A 15,408-nucleotide genomic window follows, 5' to 3' on the forward strand; every position below is an offset into this window, starting at 1 on the left:
ACTCAGGGGGCATACTCAGTGAGCACCAAAGCCCCAGTGAAGCAAGTCTTGCCCCAGAAGGGTGTCTTCAGCACAGAAGTTCTCCCACTGCAGACACAGCTGATTCTCACAGCCAATTGGCCTGGAGGTCAATTCCTCCCAGTGATACCTACAACAATCAAGGCATAACTACAACAAGACTGTGCACAAAGCCCACAAGGGGGTGCACCAAGAGTGTCCACCTCAGGTAACTGGGGAGGCTGAGCCACTGGGCCCTACAGGACACCTAGCACACAAAACCACTCTACCAACACAGGGAAGCATAAAAAATGCGGAGACAAAGAAACAGGTCACAAATGACAGAAATGGAGGAAAGCAAACAGCTGGATATAGAGTCAAAGCCACGTTTATAAGGTTTTTCAAGAATTTTATGGAAACTGCCAATAAATTTAGTGAGACCCTGGAGGATATGAAAAAAGACCAACTAGAAATTAAGCATACACTGACTGAAATAAAGAATAATATACAGAGATCCAACAGCAAACAAGAGGATCCCGAGAATCAAGTCAAAGATTTGAAATACGTAGAAACAAAAAATTCCCAACCGAAAAAGAAAAAAGATTCCAAAATATGAAGATAGTGTAAGGAGCCTCTGGGACAACTTCAAGCATACCAACATCAAAATTATAGGGGTACCAGAAGAAGAGAGAGGGCAAGATATTGAAAACCTATTTGAAGAAATAATGACAGAAAACTTCCCCTACCTGGCGAAAGAAATAGACTTACAAGTCCAGGAAGCGCAGAGAACCCCAAACAAAAGGAACCCAAAGAGGACCACACCAAGACACATCATAATTAAAATTCCAAGAGCAAAAGACAAAGAGAGAATCTTAAAAGCAGCAAGAGAAAGACAGTCAGTTACCTACAAGGGAGTACCCATACGACTGTCAGCTGATTTCTCAACAGAAACCATGCAGGCCAGAAGGGAGTGGCAAGAAATATTCAAAGTGATGAATAGCAAGAACCTACAACCAAGATTCCTTTATCCAGGAAAGCTATCATTCAGAATTGAAGGTCAGATAAAGAGCTTCACAGATAAGAAAAAGCTAAAGGAGTTCATCATCACCAAACCAGCATTATATGAAATGCTGAAAGGTATTCTTTAAGAAGAGGAAGAAGAAAAAGGAACTCTTACCATTTGCCACAGCATGGATGGAACTGGAGAGCAGATAAATACCACATGATCTCACTCATTTGTGGAATATAATGAACAACATAAACTGATGAACAAGGACTGATCCAGAGACGGAGAGGCATTGATTGGACTGTCGGGCCTTGGAGGGAAGGTAGGGGAGGGTGGGGGTAAGGAGGAAAGATCAACCAAAGGACTTATATGCAAGCATATAGGACTAACCAATGGACACGGACAATGGGGGGGGTGAGGGCATGAGCGGGGGGCGGGGGGGTAGGGGGCAATGTGGGGATAAGGACACATATGAAATATCTTAATCAATAAAAAATATATTTAAAAACAACAACAACAACAACAAAAAAGATATTGCTATGACATATGTCTGCTATTTTGATGCCTATGGAGTCTTGTAGGATTTTTTTATGGTTTTCCATCTTACATTTAAGTCCTTTAGCCATTTTGAGTTTGTTTTTGTGTATAGTGTTAATTGATGATCTAGTTTCATTTTTTTGCATGTATCTGACCAAATTTCCCAGCACCATTTATTGAAGAGACTGTCTTGACTCCATTGTATGCTCTTGCCTCCTTTGTCAAATATTAATTGAGCACAATGGATTGTCCATTTCTGGGTTCTCTGTTCTGTTCCATTGGTCTATATGTCTGTTCTTGTACCAGTACCAGGCAGTTTTGAGAACTGTGGCTTTGTAATATAGCTTAATATCTGGTATTGTGATCCCTCCTACTTTGTTCTTCTTTCTCAGGATTGCTGTGGCTATTCGGGGTCTTTTTTATTACAGATGAATTTTTGGAGAGTTTGTCCTAGATCTTTGAAATATGCCATTGGTATTTTAATGTGGATTGCATTAAATCTGTAGATTGCTTTGGGTAATATGGACATTTTAATGATGTTGATTCTACCAACCCATGCACATGGTATGTTCTTCCATTTGTTTATGTCTTCCTCTATTTCTTTGTTCAATGTCCTGTAGTTTCCAGTGCAGGTCTTTTACCTCCTTAGCTAAATTTATCCCTAGGTATCTTAATTTTTTTGGTGCAATGGTAAATGGGATTTTTTTTTTTTTAGTTTCTCTTTCTGTGAGTTCATTCTTGGTGTATAAAAAGGCCATAGATTTTTGGGTGTTAATTTTGTATCCTGCTATATTGCCAAATTCATTTATTAGGTCTAGTAGTTTTTTGATGGAGTCTTTGGGGTTTTCTAGGTATAGTATCATGTCATCTGCGAATAAGGACAGTTTTACTTCTTTTCTGGTTTCTTCTTGTCTAATTGCAATGGCTAATACTTCCAGCACAGTGTTGAACAGAAGTGGTGAGAGTGGGCATCCCTGTCTTGTTCCTGTTCTTAGGGGAAATGGTTTTAATTTTTGCCCATTGAGTATGATGTTGGCTATAGGTTTGTCATATAAGGTTTTTATTATGTTGAGGTATGATCCCTCTATTCCCTCTTTGCTGAGAGTTTTTATCAAGAAAGAGTGTTGGATTTTGTCAAATGTTTTTTCTGCATTGATTGATTTGATTATGTGACTTTTGTCTCTCAATTTGTTTATGTGATGTATCACATTTATTGATTTGCAGATATTGTACTATCCATGTATATCTGGATTAAATCCCACTTGGTCATGGTGTATCAACTTTCTAATGTAATGTTGAATCCGATTTGCTAGAATTTTGTTGAGGATTTTAGCATCTATGTTCATCAAGGATATTGGCCTGTGGTTCTGTTTTTATTTTGTGGTGTCTTTATCTGGTTGGTCATTATTCTCTTATCACAGTGGTCTATTCATAGCCTATTGCTTCTTGCCTGTTGTTGAGTTCATTTTTTTTCTTTCTATTAATAGTTTGATTGACACCCAGGGTTAGCCATAGTCAAGGTTCTCAACCATAGAGTGGTGGTATGTTATCCCACTGTTGTTAGTATTGCTCTTTGCTTTATTAACATTTACTTAACATTGCTTTTAAGGGCTGATGTTAAATTAGAATACCCATATAATGTCCCTTTTTAAAGTCAGCAATGAGAGCAAAGGCAATGTGATATGGGAAGAAGACACTGGAGTGATACGTTTTGAAGATGGAGGAAGGGGCCACAAACCAAGAAACACAGGTCATAAGAAGCTGAAAAGGGCAAGGAAACAGATTTCTTGGAGCCTCTAGAAGGAATACAGCCTTGCCAACTCCTTGACTTTATCTCAGTGAAACGAATTTTAAACTTCTAAGCTCCAAATAAATCTGCACTCTTTTAAAGCACCAGGTTTGCAGTAATTTGTTACAGCAGCAAGAGGAAACTAACACAGTGCCTTTCCCAAGTCCAACATTAGCCGCCATCAGAATCACCCAGAGCGCCAGGCCCCACCTCCAGAGGATCTGGTTCAGGAGGTCAGGAGCCTCCCATTTCATGTGCATCCCCAGTGAACTATATCAAGTGGTTGGCAGTCACATTCAGAGACATAAACGTAACCTGAGCGGTCAGTGGTGGACTCAGGCTCTGAGGCCCCCTTGAACCAACTAATTCATTAGTTTACTACACAGGGGGGTCACTCACTGTGCCTCTGAATCAGTTGAACTGAATGAAATAAGTGCCTGGGGCCACTAGGGCTCTGCCCACTGGCTACACTGAGGAGATGTTCACAGAGAGCACAGACCACTGCACCTAGGAACCAGTAGATACACAACATCACTCAGCTTTGGCCTCAGGAAAAGCAGAAAAGGCTGGGAAGCCTCATCAACACGGGGAATGGCATAAAAGAAGAAAACCTGCCAAGCTGGGCTAGTGGGACTCAGAAAAGGAAATGGAAGCCAAGGGGGGGGGAGAAATTGAGGAGGTGGAGGAATAAGAAAAAGGAAATCAGAAAAAAGACAGATTGAGAACAGTCAGTGATTATGAGTAAGATGTGGGAGCTGCGAGGGAGACAACTGCTGTGTGGTCAGAGCCAAGGACAGAGTGGGGGTGGGACAACCGTCTGTGCAGCCGGTGGCTTCTGACAAAGATGGTTTGGGGGAGACAAAGCTCCCCTAAAGAGAACGTAAATTAATGCTGGGTTTAGAATTCCACTCCAGGAGTAAAGCCCTTTTTCTTGTGATAAAACCTTAATGCAATGAGACAACCAAGAAAAACAGCATGGAATGCTACCAAAAGGTGAGAGATGTCAATATATGAAATTTATATATATATATAGTGAAAGCTTGTAGATCAGTGTCCACTTGGAAGGTGTTCTTGGGCCACACAAGCACGTGCCCACATACCAAACTAAAATGAATCAATCAAGAAAGCCTTCTGAAGAAGCCAAGCGTAGGAATTGAAGATAAGGCCAGATGCACCCACCCTTGGTCCTCCCAGGGCCACTCTGGCTGCTCCATAACTAGTTCCTGTATATGGAGCACTTACTGAAAGCGAGGCTTTGCACCACACTCGTTCAGTGCATCAACTCATTGCCTCTTCATATCAATCCTTTCAAGAAAGCTATCATTCTGCTCCCATCCTGCCCGAGAGGAAGGCTGCTCAGAGAGATTCAAGTCACTGGTCTGGAGTCCCTGGAAGCTTCTGGCAGGATTTGAACTCAGTCCGCTTCACTTCAAAGCCCATGCTCTTAGCCGAATCGCCAGGTCACACCTGTCAGCTGTGTGTATTTAACTGAGGCAGATAAAGTGCTACTCCCTGGCACCTTTTTCTTTCTTATCAGTATGTGCTAATTAACTTCTCCAAGGAGGAAACCTGGCTTTAGGGTACCTGCAGAAAGGTAAGACGCAGTACGACAGGCATCAGGAAAAGGTGGGGAGACACATTGCATCCCCAAAGGACCTGACCCTAAAGACAGACACAAATGCAGCCATATACTAGTACAGGGGAGGCAAGGAAAGCCTGTGCACAGCTGCTGGGGAGGAAAAGGAGTCTGGCTTTCTCAGATGGCCAATCTGCTCCCACCACCCACACAAAACTCCTTAACAAAGCAGAAACCAAATGCAGAGAGAGGATTAATCCTACCTCCACAGCCACACACCCACATATTTTTCCCTGGCCCTTTGCTGTGGTACAAAGACACACAGGCAAAGCTGAATTATCAAATAAGCTTCCTAAATGACCTTTTGCTTGATAAGTTTAAATCACAAAACCACCGTTTTCAAGTGCTTGTGTGGCAGAGAAACACAGGGAACTGTGAAGGGTAATGGGTGTGCTGTTCAGTGGTGAAAAATAATACTGGGCCTTATAATTGCTTCAGAAATAGTCATTTGACAGTACAAAGAAAAAATTAACCAAGATAAAATTGCCTTTTGAGGATGTAATCATGATTATTCTAAAGCAATCATTATTCATTTTACAGATTGGGAAGTTGCTCCCCAAAATATGACCTGTTTGGTGATAGAAAGTGACTTCAATATAATTCTCTTAAAGGGTGTTGATTCTTTACCTCAAATTCAATTGCATTTTTTAAAAATCAAAAGAAATGTAACAGGTTCTAGAATTAGACTTACGTTTTTTGATTGCCTTGTTTTTAAAAAAGGACATTATGTATGTGGACTGATTTGCTAATATTTTATCCTTGTGTGTGCGGTGCATTTATTTGTGACCCACAAAGCACAAAGGATACTTTTAAATTCATGACTAGACAAAGGAGGGACAAAGACTAGTTTGGGGCAGATCAAATGATAGAAAGAGAGCAGAACAATCTACCTTCTAGTTGTCTCCTGCCTTTGATAAGGAGCAAAAATTGAAAAGAAACAACAAAATCTAAAGCAGATACCATTATTAAAGGGGGAGCTAAGGGTAAATTGAATGTGGGAAAGAGAAAAATATTAAATAGCTATTATTTAAATCCTCCTACCAACCCTGCAAATAGTCTCTTGCCACCTATGTAATTTTATTAACCAACTAGAGGCCCAGTGCATGAAATTCATGCACGGGGGGGGGGGGGGGCCCTCAGCCCGGCCTGCACTCTCGCACAATCCGGGACCTCTCGGGGGATGTCAGGCCTAAACTGCCAGTTGGATATCCCTCTCGCAATCCAGAATGCTGCATGCACCAGTGACTACTTTTCACACAGGTGAAAGGCATCTTGCTGTTGTATGGGCAGCTACATTTTTTTGCCCTGATTATAAAAGTAGTGCATAACATGATCCTTCTGCGGCAGTAGTACCATTTTCTCCATCTTATGGGTGGAAACACTGAAGCAGGTAGAAGTTAAGTAAGTGGCTTTGTCACACAGTTATAAGTGTCAGAATCAGGGCTGACCACAAAATGTGCAAGCCAGAGGCCATGCATGGCATTGCTGCATCATCCTGTTGTTTCAGGGTTAGAGTAGCCTTGCCAGGTTTTAATTTTTAAATCTAAGAGACTGTTCCCAATATATAGGGTAGGGTCCCTAGGCCTGCCTGGCGATCAGGGCCATCTGTGGAGCAACCAGAGGGTGGGGCGATTGGGGTGATCGGGGCCCCTGCTGGCACCCACCTTGGCTGGCCTGGGGCCTGCGGGCTGGGGGCAGCTCCTGCGTTGAGTGTCTTCCCCCTGGTGGTCAGTGCATGTCATAGCGACTGGATGTTCCACCGGTCGTTCTGCCCTTCGGTCGATTTTCATATTAGGGTTTTATTATATAGGATGTCACCCCAATAAATGCAACACAAATTAAAAAATTAAAAAAAATTTTTTCAAAAGAGTCTATTGTTTTCAGTTTGCAGATTTGGAAACTGAGGCTCAGTTAATCAGGGCCCAAAGTGAGGTTTGATTCCAAGTCTGTCTGCTCTTTATAGTCATTCATTCACTCAACAAACATTAGTGAGGGATTGAGGACACAGGGGAGAGCAGGGAGAAGAGTCCAACTGGTCCTTAGGATGTCCCCAGGTGAGCTAGAAATGAACACCACCTGTTTCTTTAACATGAGTCAAGGATTTCATGCCTGTCATCTTATATCTCACAGGTCTTTGTAGATATAATCACGGACCCTTGAGTCATGCGAAGAGACACCAAGAAACTGGATTGAAGCAGGAGCCTCCATCTTGAATAAAGGGAGTGAGAAAGGGAGGCATTGATTTGATAGATCGTGACAATAACAACAGAAGTATAAGTCTGGAGGTAGGACTTTACCTTAAACCACAAAGTTAACATGTGCCATCAGTATTCTTATCTGTCTCTGAAGCATGAACAAACAAGTTCAAAGGAGTTAGGTCACTTGCCCCCAAGAAAACAGCAACAGTCACTTTGTCACACTTTTAACTACATGCTGATACTGGTAGGTGAGAAGGGAAATTGACAAAGAGGCATTGTGGTTCCAGTCAACAGTTCTAGTTCTAATTATCTACAAGTCTTATAACCATGGCTAAATTACTACACCACTCCTGCAAAATTTCGATAATGCTGACCCTGCTTACCTCTATCTCATTAACCCATTGGGAGAAATATTCAGTGATGTGTAGAGTGCATCAACAAATATATGGTAGAATTAACAATTAGGATCTCTGAGCATTTTTAAAAGAAAGGGTTGATTGTAGGGAACCCGCATATATTAAGACAGAGTTCCCACCCCCACCTTCCTTTCCCCTGCCACTTCCAACTTCATTGCTTTCTTGGATAAAGTTTCTAGATGGGAGAACAGGGACATGCTCAACATCCTCTCTGGACATCAGGAAGAGTTGAAGAAGAGGGATAGCCATTCAGAGGAGAGGAGAGAATCAGTTTCTGGGCATTAAAATATGCAGGGGTTGCGCAGTTGTCACATCTGCCCCTCTTTCTTGGGTTTAAGTGGCCCTTGCCCATGGTGCATTTGGAAAATCATCCTGTTAACAAGTGTCTGCCCCAGCTGAACAGCTGAATCAACCTAGAACCTTGTGTGTGCTAAACAAATGATGACCTTTTTCCACAATAGAAGGTGTTATTTCCTTGTGGACAACATACAGAAATGTGTGCTGGGTGTCAACACAATCAAGGATTACCCAGCTGGCTGAAAACAAACATGCTCAAAGAATGCTGATCAATGAATTGAGGTCAACATGAAGGAAGAATGATTGTCAGAATAAATATTTTTATTACAAAATGGATGAAAATTTAGAAAGAGTATTCATCAAAAGTAAGAGGGTGTCAACCTTTAAAATAAAAATGTAAGCAATTTAGCCAGGAAAATCGAGTTTATTCTGAAATAGCAGAGGAATTGCAAACTATAGCAAACCATAGGCAAGTCCAGAGAACAAAGGAAAGGAGCGTGCTTTTTTAGGAGAAGGGAAGAAATTGGGGCGGGGGCGGGGGCAATTCTGAATAAAAGTTCATTGGAAGGGCCCAGCCAGTTTGGCTAAGTGGTTGAGCGTCGACCCGTGAACCAAGAGGTCACAGGTTTGCTTCCCAGTCTGGGCACATGCCCAGTTGGGTTTCTGGCTCAATCCTCAGTGGGGGGTATGCAGGGGGCAGCCGATGGTTGGTTCTCTCTCATCAATGTTCCTGCATCTCTATTCCTCTCCCTTCTCTCTCTCTCTCTAAAATCAATAAAAACATTTTTTTAAAGTTCATTGAAAGGGAGAGTTCTAGTTTTGGTGGCTTCTCATTGGTTGAGATTTTTATTGCTGGGCAACTAGAAAATCTTCCTTCATCCTGCTGAGGTACGGAAAGTAAGCTTCTTCCAGCTAAGGTATATAAAGTAAGCTGCAACAAGTGGTATATGCATGAAAGCCCTCCCTTCATGGCTTCCTGACTCCATTTTGAATGTGGTTTTCCTCTATTCATTTTCACGGGAGGTAGCTAATATATTAGGTAAAAGAATAAAACTCAGAATAATACTTATGTCATGATATTTAAAAAAATATATTTTTATTGATTTCAGAAAGGAAGGGAGAGGGAGACCGAGATAGAAACATCAATGATGAGAGAGAATCATTGACTGGCTGCCTTCTGCACAGCCCCACACTGGGGATCAGCCCGTAACCTGGGCATGTGCCCTGACGAGGAATCGAACCGTGACTTCCTAGTTCACAGGTCAATGCTCAGCCACTGAACCATGCTGGCCGGGCAGGATATTTTTTATACAAACCAGAATCTTAAAGATTGTTAGGTTCAAAATTATGTAAGTTCAAATGGAGGAAATATTCATTCATTTAATGAAAACTTGAGCATCTGATATGTTCTGTGAATTGAGGTTATAATAGTGATCAAGATAAACTTTCTGCCCACCTGGAGCATCGAATCCACAGGGTGAAACTGACAATAAAAAATAGTCATGACAAAATAAATTTAGGTAGTAGCAAAGAAGACTGAGAAGTTTCATCTGAAGAGGTAGAAGGAAAACCAGAAATGTGTGAGTTCATGAAAGCTTAGATAAGAACATGTTTCTAGAAAAATGGAGGCCTTTACTGCAAGTGTCCCATCTTGCCACATGCCATCATTTGTGTTCTTGACAAGAGCAGTTTCAGCAGAATGATGGGGACCTAAGGCTTATTGGAGTGGGCTTCAGAGAGTGAGAGGTGAGGACATTCAGGCAAGTATGGATTACTCTTCCAAAAGGTTTTGCTAAGAAAGGGAGCAAGAAAATAAGGCAATGGCTGGAACATGTGTGTGTGAACCAGTAGGAATGATTAAGTCAAAAGGGAGATATTGATGACGCAGGAAAGACAGAAAGCTATTATTACAAACAGAGTCCTGGAAGGGAGAAGATAGGACATGAAGTCTCCTGAGATTCCTCAAAACATTTTTAATTAATTAATCAAGATATTTTAATTTACTCTCACGATAGCCATGGCCCAACTGAGGAGAAAAACATACATTATATGTTCACATAATCTGAAGTAAAATTGCAACTGTGGCAGGACCTAGGAAGGGAAGGTGGATGGTGCAATGAGACTGTCAATTGGGACGTTCAACCTTAATAGGGAGGTCAGAAAGAGCTTCCTTGAGAAAAATGATAAGAAAATTCTAGCCCAGAGCAACATTATTGTTCCCAAGAGGCTACAAAATTCATTATTACTAGCAAAATGGAAAGTGTGGGAGGAGTAAAAGAGATCATTGTCAGCTAATAAAAATGATGGGCTAATAAATAATTTTGAGCTCTGCACATGGTTTTATTTAAAAATTTCATCTGCAAAAAGAAGTACGCACTGTCAGATTAGCTACATTCTTTGGTGTTTGTTGTGAGTTCCACAACAAACTGATGCCCCCCTGTGAATTCCGATCTAGATTCGTGTATGTGGGTAACTCGGCCACAGTCCAAAAGTAGTGAGTCCTGTGAAAGACAACAAGCATTAGAGTGGACATAACCCAGCCTTGCGGAGTGAAAGCCTCAGTACAAACCAAAGAAACATCATTTGCCAATTGCTCTGCTTCACAAAAGGACAGCATGAAATGATCTGTGTTTAAAGGCAGGATCTGTTTTCAGCCAGCTTTGAATCCTGGACCCCCCTGGGATGCAGCTGTGTTCTATTTTGCCTGCATCCTGCTCACTTGTAGCCGGTGACTCTGTAAGACCCACGACGGGATATAGCCATGTTCCCCATCCTCCAAGCCACGGCTGAACTGGAGACTGACTCTGAAAGGGAGCCCCCAAACACATCCCTGGCTGTTGAGTGTTTCCTTCCCACGTCCTGCGTGGGTCAGGGTTCAGGACCTGGAAGCAGAGGCGCACACAAATGAAAATGAAAAGACAAGAGATAATTTGGGAATATTGGGGACCAGGCGGGCAAGTCCAACTCAAGGGGAAGGACTTCCTCCCATGCTCAGGCCTCACCAAGCTTTTATTGATCTGGGATGCACCCATAGCATAGCCCTTAGGCAGGCGACCCCCCATTAACAGGCAGACTAGCCCATCAGCAAGGATTTACATAATAATAAATGGGGGAGTAGTTTCAGCTACCACTGTCTGGACCAACAGAGGTGGCACCTAGCTCAGACCTCTGCCAAGGCTTCAAAGGCACCCAGCCTTCAGGGGGGTTTCGGTGGGTTCTCTGTCTATGCTTATCAGATAGTGAAGGCAATAAACAGTTTCCCACACCTGGCTGAGGCTTTGGCACTTGTTCCTTATAGCCCAGATCAGGAATCATACGATCCAGAAACATGTTCTATGAATGGTAATGTGGTGGAGTGGACAGAGCTTGAATTCGGATAGAGCAGGGTTCAACTCTAAATCTAGATTTGCCGTGTACTCAGTGTGCGACCTGCGACACATCCCTCTAAGACTCAGTTTCCTCATTAAAGGAAACACAAGGAAAGGTCAGGATGCCATACGACAACCAGGAAAGTGTGAGAGGGAATCTAGGGCCCTCACCCTAGATCAGTGATGGCGAACCTATGACACGCGTGTCAGAGGTGACACGCGGACTCATTTTTCTGGTTGATTTTTCTTTGTTAAATGGCATTTAAATATATAAAATAAATATCAAAAATATAAGTGTTTTACTATGGTTGCAAATATCAAAAAATTTCTATATGTGACACGGCACCAGAGTTAAGTTTGGGTTTTTCAAAATGCTGACACACCGAGCTCAAAAGGTTCGCCATCACTGACCTACAGGCTCAGAAAGGGCCTCAGGAGGAGACCCGGGGAGCAGAGAGCAGGGAGCTCTCCACCTGTCTCCTGCAGGTGACTGGAAAAGCCAATTGAAAAGTCACAAAGACCCCAGGGGACGATTAGCTCCTTAAAAATCTGACAGCAAAAAAATCCTATCTTCTCCTCTTCCATTCCCAAGTTGAACATAGGAAAATGTAGGAGAAGGCAAAGATGATTATCTCGGAGGTGCTTTAATATTTATCTCCAAAGTCTGGGCAGCTCTTCCTTGCAGGTCTTCTCAGCTGCTCCCCTATCCCTCCTGTTGTACCCTGGCTGGGCACTGACTGCCCTTGCCTTTTCGAACTCTATGTACGTTGTACTTTTTTGTCTGCCCTTCTTCCACTCAACTTGCCAAACTTGCCAACTCAGGATGGTTGATATTTCTAATATCATTGTAAATGTAGACATTTAGAAAACCATCTGGATTCACAGCCAAGGTGTGAGGGATCTTCAGTCTTAGGGAATATTTGCAATTTTAAAACATGTTCATTTAAACTCAATTTTTCTCTAATTAAATGACGTACTGTACAACTTCATAGGAAAGTTATTTAATTTCCTGTTGCTTCTTCTACATTGGGCTGCGTTCTATTTGCTTACTACTCAAGGCCACCTGACACCATCCCTCACCAGTAAGTAAATAAACAAATAAAAGCCTATATAATAAAAAGCTAATATGCAAACCAACCAAACAGCGCGCACTGACCACCAGGGGGCAGACACTCAATGCAGGAGCTGCCCCCTGGTGGTCAGTGGACTCCCACAGGGGGAGCACTGCTCAGCCAGAAGCCGGGCTCATGGCTGGCGAGCACAGAGGTGGTGTCAGGAGCCTCTCCCACCTCCACGGCAGCACTAAGGATGTCTGACTGCCAGCTTAGGCCCACTCCCCAAGGGCTCCTGGACTGCAAGAGAGCACAGACCAGGCTGAGGGACACCCCCTGAGTACACGAATTTCATGCACCGGGCCTCTAGTACAGTATAATAGCAGAATAGAAATCAACTATTTCCTTCCATCCTCTAGAATGGATGCAGTCAAGTGAGGGCTCCTCTATACGCCTAAAATAACAAGGCAAAATTGTACACCAGAGAGCTCCATCCCTTTTTGCACTGCAAAATCTCAGAATGCCCTCACCCTAAAGGTGATTTCTGGTGATTCCAGTGATGGCTCAGTCTCCCCAAGGTAAAAGGTGGAGATAATAATGATAATATCACCAGCAACAACATCCACATCAGCTACCATTTATTGAGTCCCAGATGGTGAGTTCCTTACTAATACGATCTCCTTTATTTCCTACAACTATATGAGGTAGGGCTATGATTATACGCATTTAACATATAGGTATGTCTGGAAATAAGGTCTCAGGAGCCTGGAAAGCATAGAACTAAGCACCCAATGGACACAGGTGCTTTAATTAAATATATCAGTATCAATATCCACATCTATAAATAACACATATGCATGATAACAAATAGAATAGTAGGGCTTGGTGAAAAAGTCTCTCAGCTGTCTTCTCCCAACTGGTGGCCTCACTCCCAGAGGCACACACTTTAGCCCACCTAACTGCTAAGAAGCCTAGGAAATGTAGTCCAGCTGTGTGACCAGTTCGAAGATATATGTTTGGTAAATAAATAATAGTCTGCATGGGTTCAGAACAGGCCTCCCCAAGATGTGCCACTTTGGCATGTGAAGTATTTTGAACTGAAGGCAGTCAAGACCCTGAAGGCTTAAGAGAAACTTTTACTTCTCCCTTAAAGAGTTTAAGTTAGGGGCCTTGCCCATAATAAGAGTTATCACCAGTAGTAACTTTAGGACCCACCTATATGGCAGGACAAACTTCTATTTACTAAATGTCTGCTCGTCTGCTCTTCTTTTTTTGCCTTAACTCTTTGAAGCCTACAAGGCCCTTTACCTCATCCCTAGTTCAGAATGTCTTATTACCTCAGTCACCCTGTCTCTGAACCTCTCCTGCATATAGGGTCTCTGGTCTCTAACTCTTTTGTGTATGTGGGGTTCCCATATTTACATATGTAATTAAATGTAGTTATTTTCTCTTGTTAATTTGTCTCATGCCAATTTAATTATTAGACCAGTTGGAAGAACCTAGGAGAGTACAGGAAACTTTATTCCTCCCCACAGTCCCTACCATATTATTTTCTTTCAGTCTCCTTCAATACATATGTATGTGCATACAAACATGACTAGGATTATATTGTACACTCAGCTTTAAAACTTTAAAAATATCTCTGAGTATTTCCCCACATAATTCTTTGGAAACGGGGCCATGAGATATACAATTAAATAGATCAGAGCTGCTCAATCTCAGCACTATTGACATTTGGGTGGGACTACATCATAAATCTTTGCTGCACCTTAATCAATAAAAGAAAAAAATTAAAAATAAATAAATCTTTGCTGCAGTGGGGCTGTCCTGTGCATTGTAGGATATTTAGCAGCATTTCTGGCCTCCACCAGCCAGGTGCCAGTAGCACTTCCTCTCCAGATGTGGCAACTAAAACTGTCTCCAGACATTGCCAAATGTCTCCTGGCCTGGGAGAATGGGGATGGGGAGGGAATCATCCACAACTGAGAACCACTGAGCTAAGTCAATAATCAATATAATAAAGAGGTAGTATGGAAATTGACCCTCACACCATAATGCCATCACAAGATGGCGGTGAGCACAGCAGGGGCAGGGCAGTGGGGGTGGGGCCAGCAGCCGCTCCACACAGCTTCTGCTGGGGTTCCTGCAGCCCTGTGTGCAAACACGCTGTGGGGGTCCCGACAGCTGCTTTGCGAGGCTTCTGCCAGAATTTCCACGGCCCCATGTGCACGCCACAGAGTCAGGGTCCGGCGGCCACTGCGTGCAGCCCAGAGGTGGGGCATTGGCGTGGCACTCCAGGACTCAGGGCCATCCCGTGGCGCACCAGCCACGTGGGGTGGGACTCCAGGACTCAGGGCTGTCCCATGGCGTGGCGGGGGGGTAGGGAGGGAGGAAAGGGTCCCAGATCTCACACAATTTTGCACAACGGGTCACTATATATATAAAAGGCTAATATGCTAAGTGTCCCTCCCTCCATCCGACCGGTCTCTATGACACACACTGACCACCAGGGGGCAGATGTTCAACGCAGGAGCTGCCAAGCTGCAGTGACTTGGCAGCAGCGGTTCTCAGGTGACACACCCCAAAACCAGAAAGGATGGAGCCCGATTCCTCGTGGGGCCACATGATTCCACCTTCAGCCATGGGTTATGTTGTTGCTGGGGCACTGTCAGTCCTGAATCTGGTTTACTGCACACTCACATTTGCATTCCACACCCTGTATGACAGCAACTTTGTAGAGTGCCCTCTGGCACACTGGGATCCCATGGGGGATGTTAGATTGCCTGTTTTGGCCTGATCCCCCACAGGCCAGGCCAGGGACCCCCACCTACCAGAGGGACCCCGCTCACTCCACAGACACCTTTCAAGCCACAGTGCCACCCCAGATGTGGCCAGCCAGGGAGGGACCGTGGGAGTTGGCTCCAGGGTGTGTCTAGCCCATCTTGCCCAGTCCCACCCCACCAGCCACCTTCTAATTAATTTCAATGTGCACGAATCCATGCACTGGGTCACTAGTAAAATATATAACTTCCCTTTTATTGAACAGTTGTTGCTTTCTTTCTTATTTTTGTTTTATTGTTTTGTTTGCTATTACATCTTGCTCTGTGATAAC

The sequence above is a fragment of the Myotis daubentonii genome, chromosome X (genome assembly GCF_963259705.1).
Source record: "Myotis daubentonii chromosome X, mMyoDau2.1, whole genome shotgun sequence".
NCBI lineage: Eukaryota > Metazoa > Chordata > Mammalia > Chiroptera > Vespertilionidae > Myotis > Myotis daubentonii.